The 15164-nt window shown below is 41.3% G+C and overlaps 1 protein-coding gene and 1 pseudogene across 3 annotated transcripts in view; one reads left to right on the top strand and one right to left on the bottom strand.

Moving 5' to 3' along the window:
• The window catches only part of LOC109920601 (zinc finger protein 271-like), a 73345-nt gene extending 68987 nt beyond the window's left edge, over nucleotides 1–4358 (top strand). For 2 of the 3 annotated variants that reach the window (XR_007265581.1, XR_007265579.1), the window contains one exon: nucleotides 3903–4341. The gene's annotated coding sequence lies outside the window, so the exon portion shown is untranslated. Of the gene's footprint in view, nucleotides 1–3902 lie in introns of all 3 variants that reach the window. The other variant, XM_048616800.1, reaches the window with a different exon arrangement.
• Nucleotides 1–15164, bottom strand: part of LOC109920598 — a 70073-nt pseudogene that overhangs the window by 51300 nt on the left and 3609 nt on the right.

The following is a 15164-nucleotide window of genomic DNA, read 5'->3' as shown; positions in this document are numbered from 1 at the left end:
CCCTCCCCCATTTCTGATGAAGGGTCTAGGCCCAAAAAGTCAGCCTTTCTGCTCCTATGATGCTGCTTGGCCTGCTGTGTTCATCCAGCTCTGCACTTTGTTGTCTCAAACTCTGACCAACCATCTTTGTGAGGGTATTTTATTTATACTTCAGAAAGATGTTTTAAAGCATAACAAATTTACAAACTTTGCATTCAAGGCACACACTTGAGCTTTCTCAACTGTGGGGAGGGGACGACTAGTCTGGAGGAAAATTCTCTCAGCTCCTCAGGGAAGGACAAGGTTTGATCATTCACCTACTATTGCCTTCAGACACTTTCGTGTGCGAGGGTCCAACATGGATAAAAATGAAAGTGTTCATGGAGCTGCCTTCTCTTCATTCGTTGTCCACAATTCTCAATAAAATGTCAGAAACAAAAATAACAATTACTGAGAAAACTCAGCAGGTCTGGCATCATCTGTGGAGGGAAAGCAGAGTTAACGTTTTGGGTCCAGCGACCTTTCTTTAGAAGCTGTGCTGGGCTGTGAAATTAGAGTCATAGAGTCATACAGCATGGAAACAGACCCTTTGGTCCAATCTGGCCATGCCAGCCATAATCCCAAACTAAACTAGCCACCCCACCCCTGCCTGTGCTTGGCCCATATCCCTTGAAACATTTCTTATTCATGTAATTATCCAAATGTCTTTTGAATATTGTACTGTACCCACATTCACCACTTCCTCTGGAAGTTAATTCCACTTACAAAATTTGTGTAAAGAAATTGCCCCCCATGTCTTTTTAAAATCTTTCTCCTCTCACCTTAAAAATATGTCCCCTCGTCTTGAAATCCGCCACGTAGCGAAGAGACACTTGTCATTCACCTTATCTATGCCCCCCATGATTTTATAAACCTGTCACCCCACAACCTCCTACGCTCTAGTGAAAAAAGTCCCAGCCTAATCTTATAACTGAAACGCTCCATTCCCAACATCATCGTGGTAAGCCTCCTCTGAACCTTCTCCAGCTTAATAATATCCTTCCTATAACAGGTCGACCAGAACTGGACATGGTACTCCAAAAGAGACCTCACCAATGTCCTGTACAACCTCAACATGACATTCCAACTCCTTTAGCCAAAGGTCTAAGTGATGAAGGCAAAATGTGCTAAACACATTCTTAACCACCCAGTCTATGTGTGAATTATGTACCTGAACTCCTAGGTCTCTCTGTTCTAGAACAAGACCCAAGGCCCTCCTCTGAATTGTATAAGTCCTGCCCTTGTTTGTTTTACCAAAATGCAATACCTCACATTTTATCCAAATTAAACTCCCATCTGCCACTCTTCTGCCCATTGACCGAATTGATCAAGATCTCTTTGTAATCCTAGATAATCTTCTTTACTGTCCACTATCCCACCAATCTTGGTGTCATCCGCAAACTTACTAACCATTCCTTCTTTATGCTTATCTAAGTCATTTGTATAAATGACAAACAAAAGTGGACCCAGCACCAAACCCTGTGGAACACCACTGGTTACAGGCTTCCACCGTTACTCTCTGATTCCTGCCATTAAGCCAATTTTGTATCTAATTGACAAGCTCACCCTGAATCCCATTTGATCTAACTTTACTAATTAGTCTACAAGTCCAAGTAGACAATGTTTATTACTGCCCACATCAATCTTCTTGGTTATTTCCTAGAAAAACTCAATCAAGTTTGTGAGACACAATCTCTCTCACACAGAAGCATGCTTAATCATTCCTTGTGTCTCCAAATCCATATAAATCCTACCTTTCAGAATCACCTCCAACAACTTTTCTACCACTGAAGTCAGATTCACAAGTCTGTAGTTCCCAAGTTTCTCTTTACATCACTTCTTAAACAAAGGCACCACATTAGCCGTTCTCCAGTCGTCCAGCACCTCACCCATAGTTATAGTTGATACAAATATTTCTACAAGGAGCCCCACAATTTCCTCCCTAACTTCCTACAATGTCCTTGGATACAGTAGATCAGGTCCTGAGATTTATCCACCATTTTTTTCTAAGACCTCCAGCACTACTTCATCTGTAATGTGAACTGTTTTCAAAACATCAATACTTATTTCCCTGAGTTCTCTAGCCTCCATTTTGTTCTCCACAGTAAAAACTGATGCAAAATATTCATTTAATATCTCTCCTATCTCCTGTGGTACAACACAAAAACAACCTCTTTGATCTTTAAGGGGCCCTACTTTCTCTCTGGTTGCTGTCTTGCTCTTAATGTACTCGTAGAATATCTTTGAATTATCCTTAACCTTATGTGCCAATTCCCCTCTTTGCCTTCCTGATCTCCCTCTTAAGTTTGCTCCTACACTCTTTATACCGTTCAAGAGATTCATTTGAACCTAGTTGTATATATAATATATAATTCTTTTTTATTCTTGACTAGAACCTCAATATTTTTATTCATCTACTGTTCCCAAATCCTACCAACCTTACCTTTCACTCTAACAGGAACATAATGACTCACACTTTTGAAAGCTTCTCATGTATCAGACATCCCTTTACTTGCAAACACTCTCCTCCCATCAACTTTTAAAAGTTCTTGACTCATACCATTAAAATTTGCCTTTCTCGAATTAAAAACTTTAATTTTTATGGAAGGCTTATCATTTTCCATAACTATTTTAAAACAAATAGAATTGTGATCACTAGACCCAAAGTGTTTCCCTAAATCACTTCATGTCTTATTACCCGTGAGAAGGTCAAGTTTTGCTCCTTGTCTAGTAGGAATTGTGGTGGAATATGACATTGCTGCTCCTAATGGGTCACTGCACCTCATGGACACCCAGTTTTGGGATCTGTCCTTAGTCTACTTCCCTAGTGACAATGAACATAGTGAAGTACTCATTCATTAGTTGGGAGAGAGTGATAGTTTTCCTTAAACTTGTTTGACCTGAAGCCTTCACAATCCATGGAGTAAATATTGAGGACTTCTCACCTAGAAGTGGGATGGAACATTCCCAGGGATGGTAACAGAGGAGTCTGGGATGTTCCCAGATTGATATGATTCAGCATGTATCACTGATACTGACCAGTCTGTGCGTAACTCTCCTCACTTAGGGACTTGTCCTCAGAACTTGCTCAGAGAAAATTTACAGTTTTCACTGGGCTAAGATTATCTTCATCTTATATTGACAAATGTCAGGATTATCCAGATCTCTCTGATTTTCCTTTTATTATTGGAATTTATAGTGATTGTTTATTTATAGTTTGCTTGGCCACTTCAATAGACAGTTCAGAGTCAACCATGTCATGTGGGACTGGAATCACGTGGAGAAGACCAGGCAGCTGTGACGAGTTACCTTCCCAGAAGAGTAATATTTGGATTTGAGGACTATCAGCAAATTTTCATGATTTTACTTTGATTGTACGCCAGTAATTCCAAGATTTAATAAATTCACATTCACAACACAGAGTGGTTGAAATGAACAGCAGAGATGACTTTAAGGGGAAAGTAATAAGCAGAGAAAGAGTCTGCTGATAGGGTGAGATGAAGATTTTAAGGTTAGAACTGTTCTACACCAGCATGACACTGTCTCAGAATGAATTGATAGCCTGTTTTACACTCTTCCATAGTGTAATTTTCATTGCCTTCACATGCCTGAGAAGATGGGGTCTGTGTGGAGGAAAGAAATTGTTTGTTCCTGGTCATTATCCAATGTCCCTGCTGGAGACCGGGGAGGTGGGGGGGGTGGTGTGGGTGGGGTGCGGGGTGGTGTATGACAGAAAAATAGAAAGGTCTTGTGTCCGATCCACTCACACAGAGGAATGGCAGATTGGCACTGACTGTTGAACAGTCTCTAGCTGAGGAGTCAGTCCCTTCAGCAAAGGAGAAGAGGGAGTTGGAGGAAATTATGTTTTCTTTCCTGTTTTACAGAAGGATTTCACTTTACTACACCAGAGAATACAGAGAGGATGGACATACAGATAGATCCTGACCATCAACCAAGGATCAACTACACAACTGTGGGAAGACATCTAGTCCCTTCACTGCATTATTCAACACAGGGAGGATTGAGCAGTGAAATCATCATTGTGAAACAGGTTGGCTCAGGGGAGCTTTGACATATCATCAGATTTGAAACTGCCCAGTAGAGTTGAGCCTTCTATCAGAACCAACCTTTCTGAAGGTTTGGCTGTGGGTGATCGGTCAGGGTGAGGCTGGGAATGAGTGTGAATGGACTCCAAATGTGGTGAGAACTTCAATCATACATCGAACGTCATGAACAACTGACTCATTCCTACAAGTGAGAGGCTGCTCAAGTGTGAGGCAGGCTCCACAGGTTTGTAAGATCTGTTGCCATATATTAAACCATTCAAAGTCTGAAATGTGTGACCAAGATATCCCACAGTCATTGAATCTCTGCACACACCAGAGCAATGGGGAGAAGCCATTCATGTGTGAGGTTTGCAACAAATCATTTGCACACTCTTCAACCCTTCACAATCATCAACGTACTCACACAGGGGAGAAACCATTCACATGTGAGGCTTGTGACAAATCTTTTTCCCGGTCATCGATTCTCCGCAATCACCAACGTGTTCACACTGGAGAGAAACCATTCACATGTAAAGTTTGTGATAAATCTTTTTCCTGGTTATGTAACCTCCATGATCACCAACGCATTCACACAGGGGAGAAACCATTCATGTGCAAAGTATGCAACAAATCATTCTCGTACCGAATGAACCTTCGTGTGCACCAACGCATTCACACAGGGGAGAAGCCATTCCCATGTGAGATGGGTGACAAAGCCTTTGCACAGTTAACAAGCCTCTTACAACATCAGGCGGTTCACCCAGGGGAGAAACCCTTCAAGTGTGACGTTTGCGGTAAAGCTTTTACAACATCTACTCGGCTTCTGATGCACCAGAGCATCCACACAGGAGGGAAACCCTTCAGGTGTGAGGTTTGTGAGAGGTCTTTCACTCAATCCTCTGAACTGCTGATGCACCAGAGAATTCACACAGGGGAGAAGCCCTTCAAATGTGAGGAATGTGACAAATGCTTCTTGCGGTCATCAAATCTTCGCACACATCAACATAGTCACACAGGGGAGAAAGCATTCACCTGTCCAGCATGTAACAAATCATTCTCACGGTTATCAAACCTCCATGCACACCAACGTAGTCACACAGGGGAGAAACCATTTATGTGTGAGATGTGTGACAAATCATTCTCGTTTTTAATGAACCTCCGGGTACACCAACGCATTCATACAGGTGAGAAGCCATTCATGTGTGAGGTTTGTGACAAAGCCTTCTCACAGTTATCGAGCCTCCTAAGGCACCAGAGAGTTCATACAGGGGAGAAGCCTTTCAAGTGTGATGTTTGTGAGAAAGCTTTCACCCAATCCGCCGATCTCCTGAGGCACCAGTGGATTCACACATAGCAGAATCTGTTCAAGTGTGAGGTGTGTAACGAGGGCCTTGAATAGTAAACACGCCTGAATTGTCACATTCACACAGTGGTGGGTGACCATTAATGTGTAAGGTGCTGGTAAAGATTTATAACATCTTCATCCTTCTGGAACACCAGAGGAGTCACACAGAGGAGACACTCTACAGTTGCTGTTTTCATGACATGGCTTTCACCCACTTTGACCTCCTGAAACACCAGCACAGCCACACTTGGGAGAAACCTTGTCAGATATCAGGCGTGTAATGAGGATTTCACCCACTTGTGTGTCTCCTGGTCCATCAACACTCACAGCAGAGAAATCCTGTCAGTGAGTTCTGTAATAAAGTCTTCACACACCATCTTCTCTCACATCATATATTGACGTTTTCACATGGACTTGGTGCTAGGTCACCTGCTTCTGTTGCACTGAAAGTTGTCTTTGTTGTTTACCCTCCAGTGCTTAGACAGAGGAGCTGTTGTTTCAAAGTACTGTCTGTCTCAGCAGTGTCTGTCTCAAACCTCTCCCATATCGCCAGTAATGGTCAAATCTCAATAAAGAATGTGAAAAACCCAAAGATCTATGAAAGGCAACAAAAGTCCTGTTTACAAATGGTTTTTGTCTGCATGCTCCAGTACAGCAGTGGGGCCTGAACTGTGTATCAGTGACACATAACAGCATGAGAGCAATTCCTGCACTGCACCTTGTGGACTTGTTGGAGGCCAAGAGGTGACAGAGATAGGAAGGAGTTAGGCCACAGAACAATCTTTGCTTGAGCCTGCGAATTTTAAATTTGAGGCTTTGAGGAACTGAGAACCAGTGCAGCTCAGTGAACACACGAGTGATAGGTGTGTGAGTTAGAGTCAAAGAGCATGGAAATAGACCCTTCAGTCAAACGAGTTCATTCTGACCATGCTCCCAAACTAAAGTGGTTCCAACTACCTGAATTTGGCCCATAACCCTCCAAACCTTTCCTATTCATTAACTTATCCAAATGTTGTAACAGTACCTGCATCCACCACTTTCTCTAGCAATTCATTCCACACATGAACCACTCTATGGAACAGAAGTTGCCCCTCGTGTCCTTTATAATCTTTTCTCCTCTCATCTTAAAAATATGCCCCCTTATCTTGAATTCCCTGACCCTAGGGAAGTAACCTATGTTCATTTACCTTTTTTTATGCCCCTCATGATTTTATAAACCTCTAGAAAGCCATCCCTCAACCTCCTACACTCCAATTGATTATGTTCCTGATCTGATGATTATTGTCAGAATGTTGATAGAGTCATAGAGAGTCATAGACTCTTACAGCATGGAGACAGGCCCTTTGGCCCAAACTGGTCTGTGCTGACCAAAATGTCCATCCACATAAAGCCCATTTCCCTGCATTTGGCCCATATCCTTCTAAACCTTTCCTATCCATTTATTTGTCCAAATGCCTTTTAAATGTTGTTATGTACCTGCCTCAACCACTTCCACTGGTGGCTCATTCCATATGCGTACCACCCTCTGTGTAAAAAAGTTGCCCCTCTGATTCCCATGTATTCTTTCCCCTCTTACCTTAAACTGATGCCCTCTAGTCCTGGATTCCCCAACCCTGGAAAAAAGACTGAGTGCATTCACCCTATCCATGCCTCTCATGATCTTATACACTTCTATAAGATCCCCCCCAGTCTCCAATGCTCTAAAAAAAAAGTTCTAGCTTGTCCAACCTTTCCCAATAACTCAATCCCTTGAGTCCTGGCAACATCCTTGTAAATTTCTTCTGCAGTCTTTCCAGTTTAATAACATCCTTCCTATAGCAAGGTGACCAAAACTTAACATAATGCTCCAAGTGCAACCTCACCAACGTCATGTACAACTGCATCCTACTTCCCAATTTCTATCCTTAATACCCTGACTGATCAAGGCCAATGTGCCAAAAGCCTTCTTCACTGCCCTGTATACCTGTGGCTCCACTTTCAGAGAACCGTGCACCTGAACTCCAAAGTCTTTTTTCCCACTACACTCCTTAAGGTCCTACCATTCACCATGAAACTCCTACCTGGATTTAACTTTCCAAAATGCAACACCTCACATTTATCTATATTAAACTCCATTTGCCATTTCTCGGCCCACTTCCCCAGGTGATCAAGATCCTGTTGCAATTTCTGATAACCTTCCTCACTGTCCATGATGCTGCCTATTTTAGTGTCATCCATAAACTTACTTGTACATTCTCATCCAAATCACCGATATAGATAACAAATAGCAATGGGCCCAGCACTGACCTTTAAGGCACACCACTGGTCACAGGTGTCCAGTCAGACAAGCATCCTTCCAGTATTACTCTCTGCTTCCTACCATCAAGCCAATTGTGTATCCAATTTGCCAGCTCTCCCTGGATTCCATGTGATTGAGTCTTCCAGAGCAGCCTACCAAAGGCCTTACTGAAATCCATCTAGACTACGTCTACTGCCCTGCCCTTATCAACCTTCCTAGTCACTCGTCAAAGAACTCTAACAAATTTGTGAGGCATGATTTCCCACACACAAAGCCACGCTGACTATTGATAATCAAACCCTGTCTTTCTAAATGCATATATATCTTATCCCTCAGAATCTTCTCAGGTAACTTACTTACCACAGATGTTAAGCTTACTGGTCTATAATTCCCAGGTTTTTCTTTGCAGCCCTTCTTGAATAAGGGCACAACATTCACTACCCTCCAGTCTTCTGGGACCTCACCTGTGGCTAATCATGATGCAGATATAACAGCCAGGGCCCCTGCAATTTCTTCTCTAGCCTCTTGCAGGGTTCTTGAATATATCTTGTCAGGACCAGGAGATTTATCCACCTTCATACATTCTACTGCTTCCAACACCTCCTGTACTGTCAAATGGACTGCCCTCAAGATATCACCATTAACTTCCCCAAGTTCCCAAGTCTTCATATCTTTCTCCACGGTAAACACAGAGAAGTATTCACCGAGGACCTGGTCTATCTGCTGCGGTTCCACACATATATGTCCACTTTGGACCTACAGAGGTCCTATTCTCTCTCCAGTTATTCTTTTTACTTTTAACATACTTAAAGGAGCTCTTTTGATTCACCTTAATCTTCTCAGCCAAAGCTATCTCATACCCCCTTTTTGCCCTCCTAATTTCCTTCAGTAAACTCCTGTATCCCCTGTGTACCTCCAGGGATTCCCTTGATCCCAGCTGTCTGTTCCTGAGCCATGCCTCCTTTTTTCTGGTCAAAGCCTCAATATCTCTTATCATCCAGAGTTGCCTACTGCTGCCAACTTTGCCCTTCACCCTCACAGGAACATAGCTATCACACTTCCAAAGGCCTCCCACTTGCCAGAGGTCCCTTTGCCTGCGAACAAACTACTCGAATCAACCCCTGCAAGCTCCCATCTAATTCCATCAAAGTTTGCTTTGCCCCAGTTTAGAATTTAAATCTGTGGACCAGTTTTGTCTTTTTCCATAACTATTTAAAATTAATAGAACAATGGTCACTGGTCCCAAAGTGCTCCCCCACTGTTACCTCAGTCACCTGTCCTGCCCTATTTTCCAGAGTAGGTCAAGTTTTGCCCTTTCCCAAGAAGGACTCTCTATATTCTGCTTAAGGAAACTTTCCTGAATACATTTAACAAATTCCACCCCATCTAAGTCCGTAACACTATGGCAGTCCCAGCCTATGTTAGGAAAATTAAAATCCCCCACTATGACAACCCTGTTGCTCTTGCAAGTCTCCCCAATCTCTCTGCATATTTGTTCCTCTAATTCCCATTGACTATTTGGGGGCCTATAGTACAAATCTAATAACATCACCATCCCCTTCTTATTTCTTAGTTCCACCCACAGAGCCTCACTGGATGATCCCTCAGTACTTCATCTCTGACTATTGCTGTGATACTCCCCTGAGTCAAAAATGCAATTGCCCCTCCCCTCTTCCCTCCACTTCTGTCCCGCCTAAAGTACCTGTACCCTGGCACATTAAGCTGCTAGTCCTGTCCCTCCTTTAGCCATGTTTCTGTAATATCCCAGTCCCATGTATCTATCCATGCTGTGATGTCCTTGTAGAACACTCATTTTGTTGACTTGTTGCATTGTTAGTCAATTAACATTGTTCTAAAGATTGTCATTGTTGTATTAATGCAGAACTGTGGAATTTTCTGCTGTCCTAAATGCTATTTTCAATGTAAAGTTCAGTTTTCCTTTACTAACTCGGAGATGAATGAAGATATTTATTTTCCAAAATGGCTGATGGATCTCTAAAAGATATGTGGTTAGCAACTTCCTCAAAAAAAGTTTCAATCAATAAGATGTAATAATATTTTGACTATCAAAGATGACTGTCATGATATTGTTCATGGTGAGCTTCTGCATTTGAATTATTTTTGTGCCAAATTTGAAGCCACATGAACAGATTCACACTCAATTTCTTTATCTCCAATTTGTTGACTGTAATTGATGGAAATTGAGGAAACATTGAAATAATTAAAAATTAGCTAACTTTACAGATTTCTGGAACTTCAAATCTAATAAAAGATTTTTATTCCCAAGTACTTCATTCAGAATTTTTTAAGCTTCTTTCTGAAGGATTTTCTTGACTTGCTTATTGTTAACTTTGTAGTTGAGTACTTGCTTTAGAAAGTGTTAAATTGGTGTTGGAAATCTCAACTCTGTTTCCCAGCCTAGTTTTTCAAATGGAAATGAAACCCTTTTTTTCCTGGAAGGGATCAAATTCTGTTTGGGTATCTGGTAATTGGCTGCCTTTTCATTGGTGCTTGGTCTGGTTTTGTCTCCTCGGCTTGAGCTTGTGGGCTTTTTATGCTTTCTCTACTTTTTTTTAAAAAAAGTTTCCCCTGTTACAGATTGTTAAAAACTTTTCCTCAGATGTACGATTGTTTTTGGTGGTTTCTCTGCTATTTAGAATTTTCACTTTGTTCTTCATAACAGCTGCACAACTCTATGGGTTTTCTTGCTCTGCTAGCTGATCTTAAAGCTGCTCCAATGATTTTTTTTGAAAAAGTGATGTTTTGAATTAGTTTGCGTTCCGAACAATCTTACATCTGTTTCTTGATTTTTATTGCTGCTCTGATTTTCTCGACAGTGGAGCTTGTCACTACTATCATTTTTTTGTTGTGTGGCTTTAAGCATGCATCATTGAATTTGGATTCATGACAGACTAGTTGAGGAGAAGGCAAGGTCAAGAACTATTTCAGGCTTAGGCTCCTATCTAAAACTGGCAATAAAATGTAAGATTAGTTACCATATGATATTCCAAGATATACCAGGTTCTAATCCTACTGTTATAATATTGAAAACCTATTCAATAAACTCTACCACCAAATGCTAGTTGGTTGACTCTACATGCTGCTTTGCATGAATTTCTAACATTTATCTGGCTAGATTTTAGGTCTTTACCCAACTCTCCATGTGTTTCTCAAACGCAAAAAAAAGGCAAAAACAAGTTCACCAACAAGAGATTTTCCTTCAATTTAATAGATACAAATTTCTTCATACCTCCACTTGTCCAATGAATAGTTCTTCAGGTCACGAGCAAAGTTATGATATATTCCTATAATTACACTCCAACTCATGCATGGCACTAACAGGTATTAAAATCAAAACTGTATACACTTTTACAAAGTAGGAACTGTTTACAAAGTTACAAAGTATCTACAGCACAGAAACAGGCCATTTGGCACAACTGCTCTTAAATCATTTGCTGGTCTTTCTACGAAGGCAAGTTTATTGAGTTGGGAAATTTCCACTTTAGCTATCGACCTTTACAACAAAAAATCCAGCCTTAAGAACCTTCATGTTATTGAGGAAGACCAAAGGGAACTCTTCTGCTTTTTTTCAAATAGTGTCATGATTTAATCATATCTATTGAGAGTTATATAGATGTCGCTGCGTTTTAGCTGAACTGAAGTGTACAGAAGGGAGAAAATGGGAAGTTGGACAGGAGAGCATTGGAATGGTCTTGTCTAGAAGCAACTACAGTCTGGATCAGGATTTCAACAGCAGATGGACTAGTGAGGGAGTAGGGATGTTGGGAATGGGCAATGTTACATAGGTGAACTTTGTTAAGGCAAGGATATGGGGTCAGAAGCTCACCTGAAGCTATAAGAGGATGATGTTAACCAATTGATATTGAAAACGAGTAGAGAGAGAAATCAAGAGTAATTTAACTCGATCTTCCTGCCTTTATTCTCGTAATCCTTAATACCCTAGCCTAAAAGAAATATATCAATCTCAGTTTTGAAGTTTGCAATTGATCCTTAGCCTGTGGGGAAAGTGTTCCAGATTTCCACTCCCCTTTTTTGTGAAGAGGTATTTGCTGACATCACCCTGAACTAATTTTAATTGTTCTAATTTTAATGCTCTGCACCTTGTTCTGGACTATCCTACAAGAGGAATAATTTCTCTCTAACTACTCTATCAATTTGTGTAATCATCTTAAATATTTCAATTAGATTATCTCTTAATTTTCTAATTTAAAGCGAATACAAGCTCAGTCTATTGCTGTTCTGGTGCACTGGTACTGTTTTATTCATTCACAGATTATGGGTGTTGCTGGCCAGGCCAGGCCAGGCCATCCCTAATTGCCCAGAGGGTGATTATCAATCAGTCACTTTGCTGTGAGTCTTGAGTCACATGTAAGCTAGGCCAAGTAAGGACAGTTGCTTCCTTCTCTAAAAGTCATCAGTGAACCATGTAGGATGTGAACATGACCAGAAAATCCATTTTTATTAAGTTGATCATGAAATCCATATTTGCTGCTAAATCCACACAGGGGAGAACCAATCAGAAAGTTTCCGTGACATAAACTCTCCAGGGAACCAATTGGGGGGACAGAAGGATGGCTTTGAGGGAGGAACAAGCCATGATCTCAGTTCCGCCAAAGGGCCACCATTTACAGGAGTACACCTCTAATCTTTGCTGATCTAGCATCTCAGTTTATGGTCAGAAATCACAGTTGCTTCCTTCCCTAAAAGACATCAGTGAACTAGGTAGGCTTTTCCGACAGTTGACATCATTAGATTCTTAATTCCAAACTTTTATTGAATACAAATTCTACAGTTTGCCATGGTGGAATTCAAACCCAAGTCCCCAGAACATTACTTGGGTCTCTGTATTAATTAGTGATAATACTACTAGGCATCACTTCCTCTTGCTGAGGTTCTGCAGACTTGAGTTCACCATTGAGTGCAGGACATCATATTGTGGTTGTACAAGACATTGGTTAGGCAACTTTTGGTGTACTGTAAACAGTTTTGGTTGCCCTGCTATAGAAAGGATATTAATAAATTGAAGAGGGTGTACAACAGATTTACAAGGATGTGACTGGGACTGGAAGGTGTGACAGGGAGAGGCTAGATAGGCTGGGACTTGTTTCACTGGATCATTGGAAGTTGAAGGGTGACCTTATAGAGGTTTATAAAATCATGAGGGGCATAGATAAAATCAATAGCAAAGGGCTTTTCCCTAGGCTAGGGGAGTTCAAAGCTAGAGGGCATAATTTTAAGGTAGAAGAGAAAATTTTAAAATCAACCTAAGGGACAACAGTTTCAAACAGAGGGTGTTTTGTATGTGGATTGCCAGAGGAAGTGGAAGATGCATTTAAAAGATACGTGGACAGGTACATAAATATGAAAGGTTTAGAGGGATATGGGCCAGGCGCTGGCAAATGGGACTTGTTTAGTTTGGGAAACCTCGTCAGCATGGACGGATCTGTTACCGTGCCGTATGACTCAGCCGCCTCATATCTCAATGTAATAACAGTGTGCTATGTTCACCTTACAATCTTCCATGATTCATTTCTGGGAAAGATCTTGAGTCATTTTCAAGTGCTTAGTTATTTTAGTTGATTTGAAGTTGTTAGAACATAAATATTTTGTACTATTCCCTGTTGTTTAATGATTGTCTGTATACTTACAACTCACAATTTGCATTTTCTCTGAAACCAGCTTACCCGACCATTCAGTCTGGTGTGTTCCTAGTCACAAACACATTAAGAATCCTGGACATAATACACTGGTCAATGTCACTATAAGCCAAGATACTTTCTCTATTTTCTTTTTCAGTTCCTTTCCCACTTCTGGTGGTATATGAGGCATACAGAGCATGGTGACGCTCCCTGGAAGAGGTCACCAGCCTGTCACCAGAGGTTACGGCTTGAGGAGCACCACTCTGCATCAAGCATAACCCATCATGACGTTCTTCTGCACTTAATACTTACCACAGACATATTGGAAGGATTTACAGGTTGATCTTAATTTGTTTCTCCAATTTATGAAGTACTTTACTTTTTCTGTGAAAGAAAAATAGTTTGTCATTATGATTCTTGGCAGTGTGGAGCAACAGAGGGATCTTGGTGTCCACGTCCATAGATCCCTCAAAGTTGCCACCCAAGTTGATAGAGTTGTTGAGAAGGCGTATGGTGTGTTAGCTTTCACTGGCAGGAGGATTGAGTTTAAGAGCCGCGAGGTTAAGATGCAGCTGTATAAAACCCTGGTTAGACCACACTTGGAGTATTGTGTTCAGTTCTGGTCATTTCATTATAGGAAGGATGTGGAAGCTTTAGAGAGGGAGCAGAGGAGATTTACCAAGATGCTGCCTGGACTGGACGGTAGGTCTTATGAGGAAAGGTTGAGGGAGCTGGGGCTTTTCTCATTGGAGTGAAGAAGGATGAGAGGTGACTTGATAGAGGTGTACAAGATGATGAGAGGCGTAGATAGAGTGGATAGCCAGAGACTTTATCCCAGGGCGGAAATGATTATCATGAAGGGGCATAATTTTAAGGTGATTGGAGGAAGATATAGCAGAGATGTCAGAGGTAGGTTCTTTACACAGAGAGTGGTGGGTGCATAGAATGCACTGCCAGTGGTGGTAGTAGAGTCAGATACATTAGACACATTTAAACGACTCTTGGATAGGCACTTGGATGATAGTAAAATGGAGGGTATGCAGATTAGTTTTGATCTTAGAGTAGGATAATAGGTCAGCACAACATCGTGGGTCAAAGAGGCTGTACTGTGCTGTACTGCTCTATGTTCTATGATGTGTTCCTATTCTGAAACATTCAGGATCCTACAGTGACAGTCTTGTACACAATATAGTTCTCAATGACACTGTGGGATGGGATGCTGCCTCCATCATTGGGTTTACAATTTCCAGTTCACAGGAAACACAGATGTTTCCTTAACAAAACATTTGCATTTATACATCAACTTTACATCAAAAAACACTTGACAATGAATGAAGTCCTTTTTGAAGTGTGGCCCCTTATGTAATGTAGGAAACTACAGCACAGCAAGCTCCAGAAAGCAGCAATGTGAACATGACCAGAAAATCCATTTTTATTAAGTTGATCATGAAATCCATATTTGCTGCTAGATCCACACAGGGGAGAACCAATCAGAAAGTTTCCGTGACATAAACTCTCCAGGGAACCAATCGGGGATAGAAAAGGATGGCTTTGAGGGAGGAACAAGCCATGATCTCAGTTCCGCCAAAGGGCCACCATTTACAGGAGTACACCTCTAATCTTTGCTGATCTAGCATCTCAGTTTATGGTCAGAAATCACAATACACCAGGTTATAGTCCAACAGACTTATTTGAAAACACAACCTTTCGGAGTCTCACTCCTTTTTCAGGTGTTAGTGACAGAGGTAGCATCAGACACAGAATTTATAAGTAAAAGATCAAAAGGTCACGTCACTGATGAGGAGGTATTTGACAAA

The sequence above is a fragment of the Rhincodon typus genome, chromosome 35 (assembly GCF_021869965.1).
Source record: "Rhincodon typus isolate 14 chromosome 35, sRhiTyp1.1, whole genome shotgun sequence".
Lineage (NCBI taxonomy): Eukaryota > Metazoa > Chordata > Chondrichthyes > Orectolobiformes > Rhincodontidae > Rhincodon > Rhincodon typus.
This window is presented reverse-complemented; position numbering and strand designations above follow the sequence as displayed.